This window comes from Macrotis lagotis, chromosome 1 (genome assembly GCF_037893015.1).
Source record: "Macrotis lagotis isolate mMagLag1 chromosome 1, bilby.v1.9.chrom.fasta, whole genome shotgun sequence".
Classification (NCBI taxonomy): Eukaryota; Metazoa; Chordata; class Mammalia; order Peramelemorphia; family Peramelidae; genus Macrotis; species Macrotis lagotis.
The window spans coordinates 648,865,099-648,889,636 of NC_133658.1; the positions used below are offsets into that span (position 1 = coordinate 648,865,099).

Here is a 24,538-nt window from a genome sequence, read left to right on the forward strand (position 1 = left end):
AAATATCCAGTGTATAAAGAGAGTGAAAACCCTCTTCCTCTGATACTGGAGAATGTAGTGGGGGAGAACTGTTAATACTAATCAGTAAAATAGGAAAGTAGAGACTGCTGAATAGGCAAGCATATGCTGGATCTAGATTAAGGATGGACACTTTATTTAATTTTCAGTGTGAGCATTGTGATTGGAAAATGCTATAAATGAGGACTTGAATTTTTGTTTTGTCAGTTGTCTAGATTTAAGTAAGTTATGGAGAAAATGTTAATAATACAGATTAAACTTATTACATGTCATATATATTGTTACAGTATTGATTGTTAAGGATCACTGGATACATGAAATAATTTTTGTTAATGGGCTTAATAGGAGAGGGAAATAAACAAATTGTATAAATAAATAGCATTGTTCATTTCTTTCTCAAAATCACCCCAACAAAGACTGAAATAGAGAAATAGCCCTGACTGAGTATTGATAGAAAAATTCAGGGAGAAACTACAATGAGAGCATTTTTTTCATTCCAGCTCAGAGAAAAAGCCAGGAAAAAGCACTGGGGAGGATTTCCTGAAAGGAAGACCCCTTCAGAAGTCTTTAATACTGAGGATCAAAGTTGAAGTCTACAGTTGTGTTTCTGGGGCAGATAATGCCATAGACTTGGAGAGAACCTGCTGCTGGGTTGTTTTGACTCTGTACCAGTGTTCCAGAGTCTTCCAGTGGATAAACTTAGTCTGGGATCTGAAACTGTACTGAAACAAAGAATACTATCCAGAGATAATGCTTTAGTTCTGAAATTCTGACCTGACCAGCATATTTATAGCATACATACAGAAACAGTAACTCTCTCCTGGTGATCTGATCATGGGTGAGTCTAAAGCTGTATCACTACCTGGCAGCAATTAAACCATGCCCCATCTCAGACCATTTAGGGTGTTGAAAGATTTCAATTAACTGGCCAGAGCCACTTCCAAAGTCATAAAAGAGGACAGCCCTCAAGCAGTCATCAGGATCCCAGATGATGTAAGCCAGGACCAAATGAGACTCTACTGGTTCCTCTAGAAGTACACAATCTGTCCCTGATAAAAACCATAATTGAGGAAGTAAAGGTAGAAAATGATGAAATGGGAAAAGACACAAAAAGACTATTAATATTATGGATCAGAGTAGGTAAGTATGTATGTGATCATATACACACATTTATGCACTTTGTATATGTGTGTATATGTGTGTGTGTGTGTGTGTGTGTGTGTATATATATATATATATATATATATATATATATACACATATACTTGCTCAGTCACTTAATCATGTCTGATTCTTTATGGCTTCATGGATCACAGCACACCAGGTCCTTCTATCTTCCACTTTCTCTCAAAGTCTGTTCAAATTCATGTTTGTTATTTCCATGATATTTTCTATTCATCGTATCTTCTGTTGTCCTTTTTTCTTTTTGCCTTTAGTTTTTCCCACCTCAGGGTCTTTTCTATTGAGTCCCATCTTTTTTCATTATGTGGCCAAAGTATTTAAGTTTCAGCTTCAGTATTTGACCTTTTAATGAATAGTCTGAATTAATGTCTTTAGTATTGATTGATTTGATTTTCTTGTTGATTAAGAGACTCTCAAAAACTTTCTTCAGTACCACAATACAAAAGTGCTGATTCTACAGGGTTCAACTTTCCTTATACTTCAACTTTTACAACATACATTGTTTCAGGAAAAAACATAGCTTTGACCATGTAGACCTTTATTGGCAAGATGATGATTCTGCTTTTGAGTATGCTGCTCAGAATTGTCACGACTTTCCTTCCAAGTAGCAAGAGCTTTTAAAATTTCTTGGCTGCTGTCATCATTTGCAATGCAATGATCATTGAGCCAAAGAATATAAAATATATTTTATACACACATTTGGAAATGATTTTACAATGATGAAGCATTATCATTTTTTTTATGGAGGAGAAGAAACAAGGGTCTCCTAACAACAAAGGGGCATAGAGGTAATTAAATAAGAATGTGAACCTGAGATTAATTTTATTGTGTTTGATGATCTTATAAGAAGAAAGAAACCAATGAGGGAAAGGAACACATTTGGAAAGAAAGGGAGTAGAAGGGGGTGAAACTATTTTAAACAGGGTGAACAAAAATAAGAATACACAAACATGGAGAAAGGAATGAGGACTATTAATGTCACTCAAACTTCACTTTCAGATGAACTGGACAAAGAAATGTAAACATACACTGATGTACATACACAAAAAAGTTTATAATATAAATATGTTTCATTTCAGCATGAAAATAAGGTGAAACTGGGAGGGGTGAGTAGGAGAGAAGGTAGGCTTAGTAAGGGATTAGTTAGAAATAAAAATAACTTCAACCTTGGAGGGTCAATCATGAAATGGAGTTCCAAAGGAAATAAAGAAAGAGTAAAAAATCTGTCATCAGGGTCTAGGTGAGGGAAAAAGCTGACATGAAGGAGAGCAGAAACAGAATGCATTAAATATAGAAAAGTAATTCTGAGCACATGCCTTTTCTCTCTCACCACTCACCAAAGTGGAGTGGGAGAAAGAAAAGAAAAAGAGAAAGGCAGAGAGAGAGAGAGAGAGAGAGAGAGAGAGAGAGAGAGAGAGAGAGAGAGAGAGAGAGAGAGAGAAAGGAAGAAAAGAAGAAAGAGAACAAGAAAGCAAGGAAGAAAGAAAATAAAGAGAAAAAGAAAGAAGGAAAGAAAGACAAGGAAAAGAAGGAAAGAAAGGGGAAAATATAACAGGTTATAAAGGAAAATATACAATTAATAGTCACAGTCATGAATATGAATGGGATGAATTTACCCATGAAACAGATGAGTGTAGCAAAATGGATTAGAAAGAAGTATCCAGTAAAACATTTACAAGAAACACAATTAAATGGAAATATTGACACTGAGATTAAAAAGGTTGGAGAAAAATAAATTTTAGTTCAGAGGAAGCAAAAATCAGGGTTGCAATTATGACCTCAGACACAGCAAAAGCAAAAATAAGCAATTAAAGGAGATAAATAGGGAAATTACATTATGCTTAAAGACAAACTAGAAAATTAACATTATTGCTTAATATAAGCATTACATGGCATATATCTAAATAATTAAAGTTAAAGTATCAATAGAAGGAAATATTAAAACAATACTATTCAGAAATCTTCTTGTACTTCTTTCAAACCTACACATATACAGAAAAAAGATAAATAGAAAAGAAGTTAAATATATGAATAGAATTTTGAAAAAGTTAGATATGATAACTATCTGGTGACTAAATGAGAATTGGAAGGAGCTTACATTTCTCAGACTTCTATGAAACCTCCAAAACTTGATCATGTATTAGGGTATAAAAGACTCATAAGTGCACAAAAGTAGAAAAATTGAACATATCATTTACTGATCACAACAAAATAAATATTACATTCAATAAATGTTTTTGAAGAAATTATTAAAATTAATATGAGACTAAATTACTTCTTCCCAAAGAATTATTGGGTTAAAGGACAAATTATAGAAACAATTTCATTTAAAAATGACAACAATAAGACAACATACCAGAATTCTTAAATGTGACTAAAATGGGGGATATTTATATATTTAATATTTTATCAACAAAGAGAAAAAAACAGATCAATGAGTAGGGCATGCAACTGAAAAAAAATTAAGAAAGCAACAAATCAAACAACTAAGTAAATATCAACATAGAAATTCTGAAAACCAAAAAAGAGGTTAAAAATTAAAAGCAAAAACAATAGCAGAAGACTCATTAAAATGATAAGTAAGGCTAAATTAAAAAAAATAGTAAAATAAACTGTTAGAAAAATTATGATTCAAAAAATAACATAAGAACGAACACTTCAATCTATTTCTATGATACACATAAGGACATGATGTCTAAACTGAAAAGAGACAAATAAGAGAAACTATAGACCAGAGGTCATAATTAATATTGATGTAAAATTTTAAAAGAACATATTAGCAACTAGGCTGTAACAATATATTAAAAATGTTTCACACTATAACCATGAAATACAGGGTTGACTAAACATAAGAAAGACCTGAGATGCAATAGTTAATAACATAAATAATAGAAATTATATGATCAAATTAAAAGATGCTGAGAAGCTTTTGAAAAAATTCCCAAACCCATTTCTGTAACAACACACACACACACACACACACACACACACACACACACACACTCGCGCGTGCGCAAACAAAAATGAATAAATATAGTTTTCCTGAATACAGTTAGTAGTATTGATCTAAAACTAAAAAAAAAAATTTAGTATCTTTAAAATTTTTTTTACTTTATGGCAATTGGGTTAAGTGACTTGCTTAAGGTCACTTTAAGCATCTGAGGTTGTATTTGAACTCAGGACTCCAGGGTTGTACTCTATTCACTATACCACCCAGCTAACCTAAATTTAGTGTCTTTTTCAATAAGATCAGGGTAAAGTAGAGATGCTCATTACCACTACTACTACTATTTACAATAGTATTAGATAGAATAGGATGGAAGGAAGTACAGTTAGCAATGTCAGTTATGGGAAAAATATTGTAACAAGGTTTTCTGATGAAGATGTCATTTCTCAAACATAAAGAACTGAGTCAAATTTATAAAAAATAAGATCAATTCTCCAATTGATGTATGATCAAGAGATATAAACAGTTTTTAAATGAAATTATCAATGCAATCTATTTAAAATATTTTTTTAAATGTCCTATCTCACTATTGATGGAAGAAATGTGGATTGGAATAATTCTGAGGTACTTTGTACCTACTGGATTGACTAATAGGACAGGAGAGAATGACAAATATTGGAAGGGATGTAGGGAAATTGAGACATTGATGTTCTGTTGGAGGAGATCATGTCAATGATTCAACAGTTTTGTAGAGCAATTTGGAATTATACCCAAAGGGCTATAAAGCTATGTCCACACTTTGGCCAAGCAGTGCTACTTACTGCTAGGCCTATATTCCAGAAGAGATAAAATGTGGGAAGAAAAGAATCTATATGTATAAGGATATTTATAGCAACTCTTTTCTGAAGGGGGGAGCTGGAGATTTTGGGGATTTCCAATGGTTGGGGAAAGGCTGAACAAATTGTGATTATGTGATTGAGATGAAATGCTTCTCTTGTGGGAAATGATGAACAGGATACTTTCAGTAAAAAAACTTACACAAGCAAATGCAATGGGAAATGTATCTTATACAAAGTAACAGCAATATTGCAAGATGATCTACCATCTCTCAACAATGCTGTGACCTGAGTGAACACTGAAGGACTTATGATCCATCTCAAAGACAGAGCTGATGTCTGAATACAAACTGAAGCATACTTTTTCCTCCACTTCATTTTTCTTGAAGTTTTTCTTTGTGTTTATGTTTGTGTGTGTGTGTGTGTGTGTGTGTGAATCATGTTTACTTTTACAATATGACTATTGTAATGTTTTTCATGGCTATAGATTTTTAGCTTATATTGAGTAACTTTCTCAATGATGGGGAGTGGGGTGGGAGAAAAGGAGAGAATTTGGAATTCAAGGTTTTGGAAGTAAATGTTGAAACTTATTTTTACATGTAGCTGGGGGAAAAACTTAAAAATAAATAAAATAGTATTAGAAATGATGTAGAGGGGGAAGGAATAAGCATTTATAATTTGCCTACTATGAAATAAGTGCTTTACAAATATTATCTCATTTTATCTTTTCAACAATCCTGGAAGATACTGCTATTATCTTCATTTCACTTTTGAGAGGTTAATAGTAGCTAGGTGGTGCAGTGTATAGAGCACTGATCTTGGAGTCAGGAGGACAGAGTTCAAATACTTGATGCTTACTAGCTGTGTGATCTTGGGCAAGTCACTGAACCATGATTTCCTCGAATCCAGGACCATCTTGGGTTGTCTTGATCCATATCTGGCCACTGAATCCAGATGGTTCTGGAGGAGAGGCAATCAGAGTTTAAGTGACTTGTCCAACATTATACACTATTAAGTATTTGAGGCCACATTTGAATTGTCTTTCTGATTTCAGGACCATTACTTTATTCACCTAGCTATGTTGTAGCTATATGATAGTAATAGCAATAAGACAAGAAAGAAAAATTGGAGGAATAAGCACAGGCAAAAGAATAAACAAAATTTTTTTGGTAGACAATTCAGTGACCTACTCAGAAAGCTTTAAAGATTTCATAGAAAATTAATTGAAGGGGCGGCTAGGTGGTGTAGTGGATAAAGCACTGGCCCTGAAGTCAGGAGTACCTGGGTTCAAATCCGGTCTCAGACACTTAATAATTACCTAGCCGTGTGGCCTTGGGCAAGCCACTTAACCCGTTTGCCTTGCAAAAGCCTAAAAAAAAAAATAATTGAAATAACAATTTGCTGTCAACAAAGTAGGAGGATTATAAAATTAATGCAATAAATTAGCATTTCTATACACCTCCAAAAAATTCAGGAGAAAGAGTTAGAAAGAGAAGTTCCATTCAAAATAACTTTAGAAACCATAAAACATTGGGGAGTGTAGTTACCAAGATTCAACCAGTTACTGCATGAGACCAATTAAAAAAAAAAAACTCTTCACAAAAATAAAGACAGACCTAAGTAATTGGAGAAATGTTGATTGCTTATGGATAGGCCGGCAATATAATAAAAATGACAATACTACCTTTACTTGTTCAGTTAGTTCTGTACCAATCAAAATGCCACAGGATCATTTTATAGAGGCAGAAACAATGGCAAAATTAATATAGAGAACAAAAGATAAAGAATACAGAGGGGAATAATGAAAAAAATAGGAAAAAAGGATTTCTATTGATACTAGCTTTCAAAGTACTGCCATTCTGCAAAGAAGTGATGATTAAATGGATCTGGTATAGGTGAAATAACAGTTTCATCACTGGAACATATTAGGCACATAATATACAGAAACAAATGAACAAAGTAGCTAGTAGTTTTCAATATACCCAAAGACTTCAGCTGCTACGGTAAGGAATGATTATGTACAAAAACTGCTGGGAAAACTGGAAAGCAGTTAGGCAGAATTAGATTTAGATCATTTTCTTATATCATGTTTCAAAATAAATTCCCATTGGACACATGATTTAGACATAAAAGGTCACATCATAAACAGAGGAGCAAGGAAGGAAATACAATCATAACCACAGAGGAGCAGTTTCTGACTAAACAAAGACTAGAGAAGATCATAGATGGCAAAATATATAATTTTCATTAAATAAAATTTAAGTTTTATCACAAAAATTTAAAAAATAAGATTTAAAAAGAGAGGATTGATTTAAAAATAGCTCTTTGCAATTTTTCTGCAATGAAGGTATGACCTGATGAACTCAAGGTACAGAATGAGGTATCTATTTTCCTATATAACCAATGTGGTGACATGTTTTGTTTGACTATGCAGACTTGATACAAGGATTTTTTTTCTTTCCTTCTTTCAATTTGATAAGAGATGAATTGTGGGGAGATGGCAACACACAATAGGGTTATCAAAATGAACAAAAAAGTAAAGAAGGTACATTGACACATGCTTTTAATGCCTGGAAAAGAATAGAAAGAAACAGTCAAGTTGTGCAGCTTTGGAAACAACATGTTGAGTTTGGGGTTTTTTTGCAAGGCAATGGAATTAAGTGACTTGCCCAAGGCCACACAGCTAGGTAACTATTAAGTGTCTGTGGTACAATTTGAACTCATGTCCTTCTGACTCCAGGGCCGGTGGTCTATCTACTGCACCACCTAGCTGCCCAACATGTTGAGTTTTTTTTTTTTAGGTTTTTGCAAGGCAAATGGGGTTAAGTGGCTTGCCCAAGGCCACATGGCTAGGTAATTATTAAGTGTCTGAGACCGGATTTGAACCCAGGTACTCCTGACTCCAGGGCTGGTGCTTTATCCACTGCACCACCTAGCCGCCCCCATGTTGAGTTTTAAAGAAAAATAACTTGAAAGATTTTGGAACTCTAATCAATGTAGCAATACATCAGGACTCTGGAAGACTGAAGACAAAATAATTCACTTATCTCCTGGCAAAAAGATGATAAGTTTAAATTGCCCAGAGAGATAGACATTTTCAATGATAGACAATATGGAAATTTATTTTGCTAGACTATCCACGTTTATGAGGAATTTGTTTTGTGTTTTTCTCCTCTGGTTCAAGGGGGGGTAGTGGTAGTAGTGAGAATAGATTATAAATGTATGTAAAAATAAATAATTTTTAAATTGAAAGATTTTTTTTAAATTTAAAGATTTAAACATTTTTTTCCCCTGTAGTAACTAAAATAGCAGACTCCTAATGAGGTTTCTGGTTGGCCTACATAGTTTGAAGCCACCAGGGGGTTCATACATGAACATTCATAAACAAAACTGAAAGAAAAATTTATGGCAAATTCAAAATCAGAATACATTTTCCAGAAGGTGATTTTATTTTAAAAGAGAGTAAATAACATGATGATTTTGTTGTATATTTTGAGAAGCAAGCTCTACATGTTATAGATTTGTGGCCTCATTGCAATCCCCTTTGAAGAAATGTTCATATAATTTAGTGTTTGCTAAGTTAAGAATTTTTAAATGCTATAAGAAAAAAATCAAAGTAGCAGGAGAAATCATTTAATGAAAGCTAGAGTCAGGTCAGGATTTGGGGTTTGAAGAAGAGAGAAAGAAGATTGGGATAGGTCAGGAATTGGGGGTTGAAGCAGAGAGAAGAAGGCTAGGATAATGATTGTGGAATGAGTTCTGGACAGTTAGGGAGAGAAATGAGAGGACTGCCAAGAATCAGGGAAAAGAATTGCAGAATCCACTTGTAACTGGACAGAGAATGAGATAGGAAAAAGCACGAATCCCTCTTATCTTACTTGGCAGGCAAAGTGACCTGCTTCTCTTAGTGAGAGTTCTGAAAAAATAGTACATACCCCATGTGGCAAGGTGTAATGAAGACATGTATTTCTATTCAACTATAAGCAGAAAGTATGTGTGGGATTAATTCCATTCAATATTCTAGAAATACCTATACACAAGAGATGTTTAATAGAATTTACATGTACTCAGGCTTGCCTTCTAGATTCTTGAGGACATATGATCACAAATTTAGAGCTGGAAGTTACCTTGGAGACCACCTCATCCAACCCCCTGGATTCACAAAAGAGGTTAATGTGGTCCAAGGGTAAAGGGAATTTCCCAAAATCACAGAGACAGGTAAGTAGAAGCACTGAGTTCCCTAAATCCTCTCTATGAACTTCTCAACCTCTTCTGAGTATGCCAGATAGACTAGGGGCAGAAATCACTTTAATGATTGCTAAATTCGACTTTCTCATTTTACAGATGGGGCCGAGAGACATGAAATGATTTGCCTAATTTCAAAGACCTGACTGTGAATAAAACCAGGACCAGAACCATGTCTCTAGACTCCAAAACAACTGCTATTTTTATAATGCCATATTGCTTCATCACAGCTGCTCCCTCCAGTTTGTGGCCAAGTGATTTGCCACCTGTTTTTAAAAAGCCTTTATTCCTATGCTTCTTATAAATCCTGTTAGCAGTATTGACTCAAAGCCTTGAAACAAGGGGTGGTGACATCATCACACAAACCATCCCTTCCTGAAGCTTCTTTTTTGTGATATTTTCCGCTCTCCAATCTCCCCATCTGAAGCTGTCCCAGGTATGTGGTACCTAAGAAATCATTTTTCTTCATCTTCAACATAACACACAGTCCCAGTCCAAAATATTTGGTAACTTAAGAGTCCCGGAATCTGGTGCCCTGAACTTTGACATAAGTCAAGTCCAACCAATCAATCAATAAGCACTAATTAAGGAGTTACTGTATTCTGAGCACTGTGCCAGATGCTTAAACTACACAAATATAATATGAGACAATTCCTTCCCTCAAGGTGCTTTATTAATAGATAATTATTAAAATTGGGGCAACAAGCTTTTTTCCCCCATCCTGTTTTTCTATCATCCTCTCATTCTGGGTATTGATATGCCACTCAACTAGATCAGACTTCTAATCTAAAAGGAATTACTATCCATTGTGATCCACTCAAGCTAATTTGGGTGGAGGTAGATCCTCTGTCTAGGTTGCTCAAGACTGGGGAGGACTTGGTTGTAGAGGTAATCCCTTTGTCCAAGAGTGACTTGACTTTCTCAGCTCCTCATTTAAACACCCATTTTTTTCAAGGGCATTTAAGGCATGAACCCACCACTATGATGTCTTTGGTTAAGAGAAGTGGTCAATGAACATTCCTTTTATTAATACAATTCTAGCATTATTAATAAAATTATTAAATATATGGAAATTAAGTCTCTTGAATTTTTAAAATATCACAAAGTTTACATTTGTGCAAGAAAGATGTATTCACATAAGAGTATATTCCAAATAGGTGCAATCTAAATATAAGGAGTTTGGGGAGAAAAGGATCATTGTTGGAAGATCAGGAAAGGCTTAAGAGATTAAAACAAACCTTGAAAAAATTAGGAATTCCAAGAGACAGAGATGAGGGAAAAGTGCATTCAAGGTATTGGGGATAGCTAGTGTGATGATATGGAGCTAAGAGTTGCATGGGAGAAATAAAATTTCATAGATTCCTAGAGTCATAGAGTAAGAAAGGACCCTAGATAGATTTCATGGGTCCTATGAACTTGAATGGGAAAAATTTACATCTTTGTTTACACTAATTTCTAACTGAAATTTAGCATCTTCTTTAAGTATGAATTTAAAAAACCCACATCATTCCAAGAAGAGGTCTATAGGTTACGCCAGAGTATTAAAGGGGTCCATGAAAAAAAAAAAAGGTTAAGTACCCCTAGTTTAACATTATCCCTGCAGAGGCAACAACACAACATCCCCAACAAGGAGTCATCTGTTTTTGCCTAACGATATTTGATGAGGAGCTCATTATCTGCCAGGATATCTCTAACTGCTAGAAAGTTCCTCCTTATATTGAGCTAAAATCTGTCTTTCTTAAGGTATATTTGTTTATTCTAGTTTTACCCTCTAGGGTCAAGCAACCCAAACCTATTCTTTTGACATATGATAGTCCTAGAAATATTGAATAACAGTCATTTCATCTTCTTTGAATCATCTCTTCTTCAGGCTAAATATCTTTCAGTTTCTAATCATCCATCATATGACGTGGTCTCCAGGACTCCCATTGTTGTAATAATTTTGCATTGAATATAGTCTAGATTGTCAAGGTCCTTTCTAAAATGTGATATCCAGGATGAGATGAAATATTCCAGATCGGTTCTGAATGAGGTAGAGGTCTCTGATCACAATCTAGACATCTCATTGAACAAATATGATAGCTTATAAGATGCTTCATTTACTTTGGAGAAAAAATGTCATGCTAAAAGATATTCTAAATATCACTGTTAGTTTAGGATCACCATTTGTGTATGTCTGTGATGTGCAGACTCTCTGGAGTGTACTTGGGGAAAGAAAGAAGAATTCTCCAAGTGTTTTTATCACCATGGCTTTTGTCATGATTACTGTTATTGTTATTCAACTGTTGGCCACTGGAGCAACCACAGGGCCTGGACTGATTGAGCTCTCAGAGTCCTCAGTGAACTAATTATACAAGGCTGGCAGAGTGCTTACTATGTGGAAACTCTAAATATGGCAAAGGAAACTAGACTGATATGCTCCTTAGCCTCCAATTACATACAATAAAGATATAGTCAGAAAAGGAGGACAGAATATCTGTCTGTCTGTCTGTCTGTCTGTCTCTCTCTCTCTCTCTCTCTCTCCCTCTTTATCTCCCATATAAGGTTTAAGAATCCTCATTCCAATTTCAGGGAAAATTAGATGGTGCTGTGGATAGAGCACCAGGGTTGGAGTCAGGAAGATCTGAGTTCAAATTTGACTTCAGACACTCAATAGTGTTGTGTTTCTCACAAGTCACTTAACCATATTTGTCTCAGTTTCCTCATCTATAAAATAAGTTGGAGAAGGAATTGGCAAATCACTCCAATATCTTTGCCAAGAAAACCCCAAATGGAGTCATGAGGAGTTGAACATGACTGATATGACTGAGCAACAGCTATCCTTATTTCTCTCCTAGATGAGTTGTTGGTATCAGATCAAAGATACATCTCGTCATTGGAGTTCTGAGGTACTCATGAGGGAGTCTGGGGTGATTCTCTAATGACATTAGCTTAATCCCCAAACAGTGAGTTCTCCTGAATATTTTCAGTTGACAATTTAGTCAACCAGTTTAAGTAGCTGTTAGGTAGTGCATTAAGAATCTACCAGCAGATAGAGAAAGACTTGTTTAATAGAAGTATGTAGATAATGATTTTCCATACATACATAAATACATGTATATATAAATATATGTACATACTTATGTCTAATGGTAGGAATCCCTAGGGCAGGGGTGGGAAGGGAAGAAAAAGGAGAAAAAAGAAATTTACATAATAACTTTGTTGTAGATTTGATGTACATGGTAGATTTGTACTTTCATCTTTATATCTTACTGTGTTATGAAAATGTATATTTTCTTCCATTAATTGAAAACAAAATCAATTTAATTAAAAAGAACAATTGGTGCAAAGTATCTCCCTAAAACTCTGACATGTATATACTTTAAGTAGCACATGGGACAAAGAACTCATGCCCCCTGGTTGCTGGAAATTCTTTTCATGGGGTACTCTTTGCTAGGTTCTTTTGTGGAACCTTGACTAGGTTCTCCTTGGCTCCCAATGCAGTTATGGCCATGAATTCATTTAGGGAAGCTGCATGACATGGAAAGATAAGAGATCCAACATCTTGTCCTATCAAAGTTTGTAATGGTCTCCTCTGGTCAAAAGGAAGGGAGAAAAGAAACATGTCAAAGTCATATTAGAGACCTTTTTTTCTGCTCAGGCAGTTTTGTCTCAGTTTTATTTCAATGTCATGCTTGTTCCAATCTCTTGAGTGACTTTTATTCTACCTAGTTTGATAATTTTCATATGACCCCTGAAGCTTAACCAAGCTTCTTCAACCTGTCCAAGCAAAATCCTTGTGAAATGTCATTTCAATTTCACGGACTTTTTGTACTTAGTCTAAAGCTTGTGATTGATTGATTGATTGAAGCTAAAGCCCATGGAATAATTCTTTCCCTCTGGTTAAAGTACCTGAGCACCTCATTATTTACTTTAATTGGTGTGGGGTGACTTGTTAGAGTAAACTAATGAACCCCAAACTACCCTTGCATACCATATATATTTTTATATGATTATAGAGAACAATATGAATATTAGTATGCATTTACTTTTTTTGGCAAGGCAATGAGGTTAAATGACTTGCCCAAGGTCATACAGCAAAGCAAATATTAACTGAGGTCAGATTTGAATGCAGGTCCTCCTAACTCCAGGGCTGGTGCTCTATTCAATGGGCCACCTAGCTGCCCTTCTGCTTTTACTTTTGAAGGACTTTTCAAATGAGGAGCAACACTTCTAGTTATTGTTGGTCAATCATGTCTGATTATTCATGACCCAATTTGGGATTACTGGAATGTTTTGCTATTTTCTTTCTAGCTCATTTTACACATGAGGAAATTAAGGCAAAGGTGGTTAAGTAGCTTACCCAGGGTCACACAGCTAGTAAGTGTCTGAGGCCAGATTTGAACTCAAAAAGATGAGTCTTCCTGACTCTTAGCCTGGCACTCTACTCAGAGTACTACCTAGCTGGCCAGCACTTATAATACTCATTTCAAAGATGGAGAAATTAAATTCTATAAAGCTGAAAAGATTTAACAAAAGTCTCATAGAATGTCAATGATAGAACTAGATGTGGAAATTATATCTCCTGACTCTCAACCCAGGGCTTCTTTTCTTTTTCTTTTCTTTTTTTTTTTTTTGCAAGGCAAATGGGGTTAAGTGGCTTGCCCAAGGCCACACAGCTAGGTAATTATTAAGTGTCTGAGCCAGATTTGAACTCAGGTACTCCTGACTCCAGGGCAGGTGCTTTATCTACTGCACCACCTAACCACCCCAGGGCTTCTTTTCAATGAACTACATTGCCTACTTTCAGAGAGTTTTCAAGTATAAATGTAACTACTATTTACAAAAATAGTTGTCACTTCTCTCTTTTCCTCTTCCTGTTCTTTTTCCTCTATTACCTTCATTGACCCAGTTTCTCTTATACTGTAAATACATAATGGAGAGTTATCAGGTACAGAAAGTAAAGTGAAGATGAAAGAGAGGCCAAGGGAAATCCACACCAGATCATTAGGTTCACATCATCTGAAATAACAAACCATTAAAAAAAAATCTCTAGATAACTCTGGTATGTTTTCTTGTACAATATTTATAGTTAATTATGGGTGTGTTTGATGTTGGAGAAGTCCATGATGCTGAGTGCCTCATATACAGTAATGAAGCCAGGCTATAAAGAGTCCACTCAGTAGCTGGTAGTCCAACTTCTTCAGTATGTCTCTAATTTTTTAACATGACCTCTATCTTGAACACATCCTCCTTTTTTCACATATTTATTCATTTTTTTTCTTGAACTTAGGGTCTTTTAACTTTTGCAGTGGTATCTGCTGATTATACACAATGACTCACACAGATCTCTTTCTTTGAAAGCAAAAGATAATATTTATTGAGCTTATAGGATTGAACATTGGTCCACTGGAAAAAACTTTAACTTTACTTAATTCAATGAAAAAATTGCTGTGATTTAGGAACTTAGTATTAACAGCTTCTAATACAAAATCACACTTGTCACAGGAAGAAAAAGAAGACATATACATTAAAAGGAGATGAACAGAGTTAAAATTCATGAGAAGAAGAAGGTATGTTTATGCATATATAAAGACAGAACATTGGACCTTCAGGAGTGGAGACTGCAGATTATAGTGAGGGATTTCCTAGGATAAAGAACAGAGTAATGACTATATTGTTCTCAAAGTCCAGGTGTATTTTTTTTTCTGGGGTACATTGAAGTTTCTAGTTAGGTAAAGAAAAAAAAAGAGAGAGATTTTCTGATTCTCAAAAAATAGAAAAATCCCTGAGAAAAACAATAAAGAGTTAATGTGTCAAATAAGCACCTCTCCAAGCAAGGGAGGTTGCAGGGTGGGAGGGTGAGACAGGGATGAAGGGGAGCTGAAACAGAAAGAATTCTAAGATTTTGCTGTGGCAGAGTTCATCCAGAGGGTGAGCACATGATGATGATTGTCTTCCATTACTGAAGAAGAACATGGCATCAGGGAGGTGATGCCATGATGAACAAGAGAATTGGATTTGAGTAAGGGGATGCTGTACTAATTCACTAGCCTCATTTTCTCCTCTGGAGCCATCTGGGTTCAGTGGCCAGATATGAATCAGGATGACTGGAGATGTGAGGCAATCAGGGGTAAGTAACTTGCCCAGAGTCACACAGCAAGTAAATGTTAAATGTCTGAGGCTGGATTTGAACTTAGGTCCTCCTGACTCCAGGGCTGGTGCTCTACCCATGACACCACCTAGGTGAGCCCAAAGGATTGTTGTTTTGCCAAGCTCAGAGCAGTTTACATGCTAAGGAAATATATAGTAAAAGCTAAGGAAAATAATAGTTAAAAAGAGAGGAAGTGATCTTGGCATGGAGATCCTGACAGAGCTTAATACGGAAGGATCATCTTGTTTATGGAATCAAAACCAGGTGGAGCAGCAGATACAGATAAAACCAACCACCATGTTTCTTGGATAACTTCTTCATGCTTCCCTCAGTTTCCATAAATATTTTTATAGGTTGGGGTTGATTGTAGTTAGTCTATTACTTCAGGGTAGACAATGGCCACTTCAGTGGTAACTAATGGAAGTTTACTTGGCCAGAAAATGGAAAGGCCACTTATCAAAATACAGTAGATTTAGACAGTTTCTCTGCCTCTATATTAGTCATGATGATGCACAAGTCAGACCTGAGGGAAAGGAACTCCTGTTTCCTTGTGGGTTAGATTGTTGTACTTACTTAGATTACCAGGAAATGATGCTAATAGTCAAGCCTTAGTTCCTTAAGTTAATAAATCTAGAGGACAGTTTCAATATTTACTCATAAAATAAGTAAACAAAACCAGCACCATCAGATAACAACAAAACTAGTTTATTTGACACGGTAGATATTGTTCCTGGAACATTTGTCAATCTGAGGCAATTATATGGCATTATCATTATTCTGGTTTCAATGGCTATTCCAATAAGCATCTTGCTTAAATGCTCAACACCTTCATTTCAAAGGTTGAGAGAGAACAATATCTTTCAGACTGATGTTCAATCATCCTTTCTAATGGCATTGACAAATAATACCATGGAACTTCTGCTATCTAGTTATATTTTTTAAAAAATTATTCTACCAGTAATGGTAATGCAATTTTATGGATATATCTATATTTGTGCAGTATCCAATTAGTAAATCTTTTAATTCAATGTCTTTAAATTATTAATTTGTTTTTATCCCTACTTTATCACTGACTTGGACTCTATCCATAAGGATGATTGGAAGAGGGTTCACTTCTACACATGGTAAATAAATTCTCCATTAAGTTAGTACTTAACAGGTCTGGAGTCAGGAAAATTAATCTTTCTGGTTTAAAATCTGGTCTCAGTCACTTACTAGCTGTATGAACCTGGGCAAGTCACTTAACCTGCTTGCCTCAGTTTCCTCATCTGTGAAATGAACTTGAGGAGGAAATAGCAAACCACTCCAGTATCTTTGCCAAGAAAACTCCAAATGGAGTCATCAAGAATCAGACACAATTGAAAAATGACTGACAATAAAATAACATTTAGGGGCCTCTTCTCAAAATAAGAAGGTTATAGATCTAGAGCTGGAAGAGATTTCAGAGGTTATTTAATCCCATACTCTCATTTTACAAATGAGGAAACTGAGATACAAGGAGGTTAATTGAATTTTACTCTCAGAATTTGAATCTAGGTCCTCTGCTTCCAGACCCTTTCTACTGCATCATGATACACTTTCTTTTCTTTTTTCTTCCTTTTGTTGTGAGTCATTTGGGGTTAAGTGACCCACACAGCCCTGCAACAATGTCAAGTATCTGGGCTGGATTTGAACTCAGGCCCTCTTGACTCTAGGGTTGGTGCTCTCTCCACTGGGGGTTAGTGCCAGAGAAATAGTGGCAGACCACTTGGAAGAAAGATACCAGAAACAAAAAAAGGAGAAAGCTATGTACAAACTAAGAGCCACCCTAGACTCATCCTGTCTCCACCATATATAATCCATTGTCAAGTCCTGTCATTTATAATTTTAAGACACTTGTCAAATCTGTTTTCTCTATTCATTTAGTCAGCACCCTAGTTTAGGTGCACATCACCTTTCAATTAGACTACAATAATAGGCTTCTATATGATCTCCCTGCTTTTTATCTCTCCTCTTTTCCAATCCTTTCTCCACACAGTTGCCACAATAATCTTCTTAAGTCACAGATCTAACCAAATTACCACCCTGCTCAAAAGTCTTTAGAAAACACCACATTTCTTATTCTCAATTCTAAATAGTAACTCCATAATTTGACTCATTTGTTATTTATCCAATCAGAAAGTAGCTCTTGCATTGATCCTTGCAGAAAGTTAGAAATTGTCTGAGTCAGAAGTAAGAAATTCATTCCAGGAATGGAGGGGGGCGTTATTCATACAAAATCATAGGGATAGAAGAAAAATGTAGCAAACAGAAAAACAACTAAGATAATTTTATTAGAACACAGTTGAGAGAAGGAAAATAATGTGACATAAATCTGGAATGGTAGACTGGAGTCAAGTCATCAACAAAATTTTGTTAGGCACTTATTGTGTCTCCTTAAAAATAAAGGTTCTGGGAAGAACCAGGCAATCAAAAGGAGAGTTGTCAAACAGGTAGAGAGAGGGTACTTTCAATACATGATGTCCAGACGGTGGGTAAGTTTCCAGGTGAGGAGGATTTGGGATTATTAAGAGGGGAAAATCCTAGGAAATGAAGAGAACATTCTGGACAATCAGATTTTTTAAAATGTGAAAATTATGAATTTGCTCTTTCCTCCTTGTCCCTCAAGTCAAAAGGGAGCCACTGGAGCCTCTTGATCAAGAGTGACATAGTCATGTCTGTACTTTCAGAGACTCAGATTGGCAGATGTGTGAGGAGAGAGGAGAGAGTTTAGGGGCAAAAGGACTCATTAGGAGTAGCCTAGGCACGAGGACATGGTGAAGTTAGCAAATAAAAAGAATTGATAAAGGTTTCTGTGAGGGAGGTGAAAGAAAGGAAAAAGTCAAGGATGATTTTGAGATAATGAACCTGTATGACCAAATAGATGGTGGTGTCTTCAACAGAAATAAGAAGATTATTCTATGATAATGAAGATGAAGGGATTTATTTTGGGCTTTCTGAGTTTGAGATTCACACAGGATACTGAATTTTAAATCGCCAATATGTGGTTGGTGCAGAAAGAATACACACACACACACACACACACACACCCACACCCACACACACACACACACATGATTTATCTTCTCAAGAGTAATAGTTACATACATGGGGGACAGTGAGATCACTCAGCAAGAGAGAGGATATAGAGAAAAGAGGAGTCCAGGAGAGAGGCCTAGGAAATACCTAAGCATATGGGTTGGGAAATGGATAATGATCCAGCAAAGAAGACTGAAGAATGGTATGACAAATAGGGAAAGATCAAAAAGAAAGCAGTGTTGGGGAAAACTCAGGAGGAGAGAATATATAGGAGGAAGGGGTGGTTAGCAATGCCATATTCTTTAAAGGATAAGAAAATAAGGACTGAGAAAAGATCATTAAATTTGGCCATTAAAGAGTTCACTGGCAATTTTGGAGAAATCAGTTTCCTTTGAGTGATGAAGGAAGCTGCCAGGTTGTTAAGTGGTTGAGAAATAAGAAAAGGGGAAGTGGATGCATTGTCAATCTATAGCTTTTTTTTTTTTTTAGTTTGGTTATTAATGGAAAGACAAATAGAGGTCACAGTTTAATGTTCAAGTAAATTTTTTAATATTGAAGTATGTATATAGGCAACAGAGCAGGAACAAAAAGATAAGAGAGATAGAAAATTGGGGAGGATAGAGATGATTGAAGGGGCAAGGTGTCAGAAGAGAAAGGGAGGGGTAGGCTCAAAGGTAGAAGGAGAGGAGTTAGCCTAGACAAGGTTAATGAAGTTGTTCTTCATCAGTCACTGCAGCAATGGAAATAACAGTATGGTTTCAAGGGGTTTTGATATATATATAGATAGGAGATAAGAGGGAGCTCACGGCTCTCCTCTTCCTGAAAGGAGAAAAGTGTGAGAAGGTATTCACTTTTTTTTTTTGCAAGGTAAATGGGGTTAAGTGGCTTGCTCAAGGCCACATAGCTAGGTAATTATTATGTGTCTGAGGTCGGATTTGAACCCAGGTACTCCTGACTCCAGGGCTGGTGCTTTATCCACTATGCCACCTAGCTGCCCCTATTCACTTGTTTTCAAATCAGTCAGTGATTTATCAATCAAACAAGTCATTTATTTAGAGTTTAGATGTGCCAGGCCTTATACCGAGGGTTTGGTCTTTAGGTAAGACAGCTCTTGCTCTCATGGAGAATGCTATCTAATAAGAAGTCAAGTCACAAATAATATGCTAACTAACATTATACAGAATATGAGTTAAATCTCCGAGGTCTTCTAGTCAACACATCTTTGAATAAATATCTTTTCTACACATTCTAAAAAGATGGCTTGAAGAATTTTTTTTCTTTTTTTAGATTTTTCAAGGCAATGGGGTTAAGTGGCTTGCCCAAGGCCACATGGCTAGGTAATTATTAAGTGTCTGAGGTCAGATTTAAACCCAGGAACTCCTGACTCCAAGGCCGGTGCTCTATCCACTGTGCCACCTAGTTGCCCATGGCCTGAAGAATTTCAATAAAAGGGAACCATCTCTCTTGTGAGGACACCCATTCTCTTTTTATGGCATTGTTCCAATGGAACTGTGACCTTGTAGATGTGGATATTTTCTTCAATGATAGGACACAAGGGGTTCCTAATTCTAATTGAAGTAGAAATTCTAAGATGTAACAGATAAGAACAGTTTTTTTTTTGCAAGGCAACGGATGACTTGCTAAAGGTCACACAGCTAGGTAACTATTAAGAGTCTGAGGTCACATTTGAACTCAGGTCCTCCTGACTTCAGGGCTGGTGCTCTATCCACTGTGCCAAACTAGCTGCCTCCAGAGAAGAATATTTCTATGTAAATATTTATAGATTTAACAATCATCAACAAAATGGACAATCAGATAAATTATAAAATAAGGAGTAAAATTTGATATAAAATCCTTAGAATTTAAAAGAGTATGACTAAATAAATGAACAAACAAAACATGGAGTTTACTCTGTCTCTTTCCAAGTCTATCTATTGTCTTTAGTTTTAGTTTTATTTGATGTGTCAATTGTTCTGCATCTGCTAATAGTGCAACATTTCAGATAAATCTTTCTATATATCCTAATATGTTTCATATTTATCACTCTTATAGTACTATAATATAGACCATAAGAATGGTAATAAAGAATTCAATAAATGTATGAAGATTAAATGAATAATCCATTCAGTTCTCTGAAACTAGCACCAATAGACTTTCCTAAATCTTATCTGGAATGGACAATTGAAAAACTTGTGGCTATTAAGAATCAAAAATTTCAGAATAGGAAGAATTTTTGATGTTATCTAGACCAGTGGTGTCAAACAAAGAGAAATGGGGGGCCACTAATCTGCACAAATGAATCCCTATGGGCTGCATATTGACTTAGTCTCAAAATGTAATGTTATCTATGTTACACACACACACACACACACACACACACACACACACAGACACAAACACATTTTGATCCTGAGCTGTAATTTGATCAGCACCCAGGGATGAAACTTCTTCAGCCAAAGCAGATCAACTGCTCAGTAATGTATGATCTCAGAAATTACCAAAGATCCCAATATGTTAAGTGCCTTGGCCACAGATAAGTGACACAGCTTGAAGGCATCAGAGACGTCCTGACTCGAAGGCCAGCTGTCTGCTACTCTCCAGATAGCTCTCATTACTAGGAAAAATTTCCTAATGCTTAGCCCAATTTTATTCATTGGTCATAGTTCTGTCCAAGTATAACAAATCTAGTCCCACATAACAGGATAATCCGTGGCAGGTGCTCAGTAAATATTTGTTGAATGAATGAGAGCTCATATATATGTAGGAAAGGATTCTGGGCATCCTGTCCTGTAAATTCCAAATCCTGGACTCTAATGACATATTCTCTTTGCACCTGGTATTTATGCAGTATAAATATCATCCAAATAGATAATCAACTGTGTATTGCAAGGGATCCCTTGTAGCCTCATCAAGACCTTGGGGGTGGTGTCAAATATTAGAAGGAGCAGTACTTTTATTTTCATGAAGGAAGAGGAAAAACTTCAGCTTATCAAGTGGAAACCTGAGGCTAGGGATCTGTCGCCATATCAAACCCAAGAGGGCTGTTTACCAACATGCCTTTGGGTCTGGTCTCCAAGGCAGAAGGGAAATGAGCTAACAGGACACAGAGGCCCTGCCGGGTTGTGCAAGGAAGGATAATTTGATAGTTTCAATTTTTAAGCAAAGTTGGCAGAGATCTTAGATTCCTTTGAACTCTAACTTTAATAGAGCAACAGAAAAAAACCATAGCCTAGAGAGGATGCAAAAGAATAAATGTATGAGGACACACATACACACACACAAACACATTCACTCATAAATATTTATTAAATGAGGGCCAAAGGTCTTAAATCAAATCTGGGAGTTAGGTACTAAGAAACCTAATTTCTTCATTTCCCATGAGGATTGAACTTGACAAAGGTTGACTTGATATTGGTATTTAGGTATATGTATAAGTTAAGGAAGTGTAAGAATTTCCTTAATACCATGATCAAAATTAGCAGGTGGTGAGATTAGATAAACAGACAGCCTGAACAATAGATAGGATAGATAAGACTGATAGATAGATAAAAAGGATGGACAGAGATTCAGGTAGATGAACAAACAGGTAGACAGATTTGATAGATGATGGAAAGATATGTAGATTATCTATTAAGAGCTTACCCGTATACTTTTCTAAGGGAAATTCTGGAATTTCTTTGGAAAGTTAAAGTAATCATTATCTCTTCCTCATTTTTACATACTTTATCTTTAGGTCTTCTTTGAATTTATCTCACTTTTCTTTATATCATAGCTACTTGCGAATATCTTTCCACCATATTTAATGCAAGAGCCTTGAGGGAAGTATTTATATTCCCTTTATCTTTGCATCTTCAGAATGTAGATCAGGGTCTTGCACATAGCAGGGTGGTTGGTTAATAAGTTATTTATTGAATTGAACTTAATTGTCCATTAGTTTGTAGGAACCAAGTTTGCTTTGAGGACCTAGAATTCCTGCTCTGAGTTATATAACCTGAGTGAACTTGGTCAAGTCATCTTGATGATTAATTGTCTCTATCCCCAAGTTTCCTCATTTGTGAATGCAGCAATTGGACTAAATGACCTTTAAGGTCCTTTCAACTCTAACCCTCAGAATTTAGGATATTTTCATTGTGGTTTTACTCTGGTATAGTGGGGCTAGACTAAAGAAGCTAGATGTTTATGTCCCTTCTATCTGAGATGTCTTAAGGATTTTAAACAGCAATATGGGAATTCAGAGATAACAACTTTGCTTCCACAATTTACCTTTCATCTTCAAGCTGGTCTGACACCAAATCTTATGGTGGGATTAGCAATAACACAATAAATATTTTCTTAGATATTACTGTGCCAGGGCATGGAGTACATTCTAATCCAGTGAGGTATGATGAGCCATATGAACAGCTGCTGAGCTGCTGAGCCTTAAATAGACTTTGGCATCATTGTCCTTGGTGTGGACCAAAGCTGTGGAATGCTGTTTCATTTCTGACCAGTTGGAGGAATGACTGGAAAAATAACCCCCAGCCTCAGAAATATCCTGGATCTACTGACTGGAACTACCCTTAGCAGACTAACTCTTAATTGGAGAGAGAGAGAGAGAGAGAGAGAGAGAGAGAGAGAGAGAGAGAGAGACAGAGAGAGAGAGACAGAGAGACAGAGAGAGACAGAGAGACAGAGACAGAGACAGAGAGAGCGACAGAGAGACACAGAGAGGTATAGAGACATACACAGAGACAGAGACAGAGAGGGACATAGAGAGATAGAGAGACAGAGACAGAGAAGGACAGAGAGAGACAGAGTGACAGACAGAGTAACAGAGAGTCAGAGAGACAGAGAGATAGTCTTAGAGAGAGTCCATGACAGAGATAGACAGAGACAGACTAACAGAAAGACAGAGTGTCAGAGAGAGACATAAACAGAGATGACAGAGAGCCAGAGAGAATGAGACAGACATATGCAGGAGAGAGAGAGAGACAGAGAGAGACACACACAGAGAGATATAGAGACATACACAGAGACAGAGAAAGAGGCAGAGAGGGACATAGAGAGATAGAGAGACAGAGACAGAGAAGGACAGAGAGAGACAGAGTGACAGACAGAGTAACAGAGAGTCAGAGAGACAGTCTTAGAGAAAGAGAGTCCATGACAGAGATAGTCAGACAGAGACAGACTAACAGAAAGACAGAGTGTCAGAGAGAGAGACATAAACAGAGATGACAGAGACCCAGAGAGAATGAGACAGACATATGCAGGAGAGAGAGAGAGAGACAGAGAGAGACACAGAGAGAGAGAGATATAGAGACATACACAGAGACAGAGACAGAGGCAGAGAGGGACATAGAGAGATAGAGAGACAGAGACAGAGAAGGACAGAGAGAGACAGAGTGACAGACAGAGTAACAGAGAGTCAGAGAGACAGTCTTAGAGAAAGAGAGTCCATGACAGAGATAGTCAGACAGAGACAGACTAACAGAAAGACAGAGTGTCAGAGAGAGACATAAACAGAGATGACAGAGACCCAGAGAGAATGAGACAGACATATGCAGGAGAGAGAGAGAGAGAGAGAGAGAGAGAGAGAGAGAGAGAGAGAGAGAGAGAGAGAGAGAGATGGAAAGAATCTTGCCATCAGCACTGAATCCCCCAGTGCTATCAATACCAAAGAGACAACTTGTAATTCTTCACCTGAGTTGCTCACTAATTGGGTGCTCACCTTGTATTCAGCTCTCTCTCAGTGCTGATCTGGGCACTGACGTTCTCTCATTAGCCACCTGTGGTGAGGAACTCCATGGATGTTGAGTTAGTTCATTTAATTGGATTTATCTTATTAGTGTATAAGGGGGAGCTCCAGAAATGAATAACTGGCTCACTCTCAATGTATACAGAATGATGACCCAATGTCCCTCATTTCTACATAAAACAGAGCAAGAAAATGGAGGGGTGACCTAACTACTCAAGGGATTGAAGTAATATTAAATAAAATAATTTGAGAGGCATTATGACATAGCTAGCCTTAAAGCCAGGTAGATTTGGGTTCAAATCTAACTTCTGAAATATGACTTGTATGACCTTTAGTAAATCACTTAACCTTTCAATACTCTAGACACCTCTCTAAGACCATCACAA

At 36.4% G+C, this 24,538-nt stretch overlaps 1 long non-coding RNA gene across 1 annotated transcript; it reads left to right on the plus strand.

Moving 5' to 3' along the window:
* Positions 1-986: 986 nt before the first annotated feature.
* LOC141507561 (uncharacterized) lies at positions 987-24,032 on the plus strand. Its single transcript, XR_012474183.1, has 2 exons — positions 987-9,201; positions 9,328-24,032. It is a non-coding gene; the product is annotated as an uncharacterized LOC141507561 (long non-coding RNA).
* The last annotated feature ends 506 nt before the right edge of the window (positions 24,033-24,538 follow it).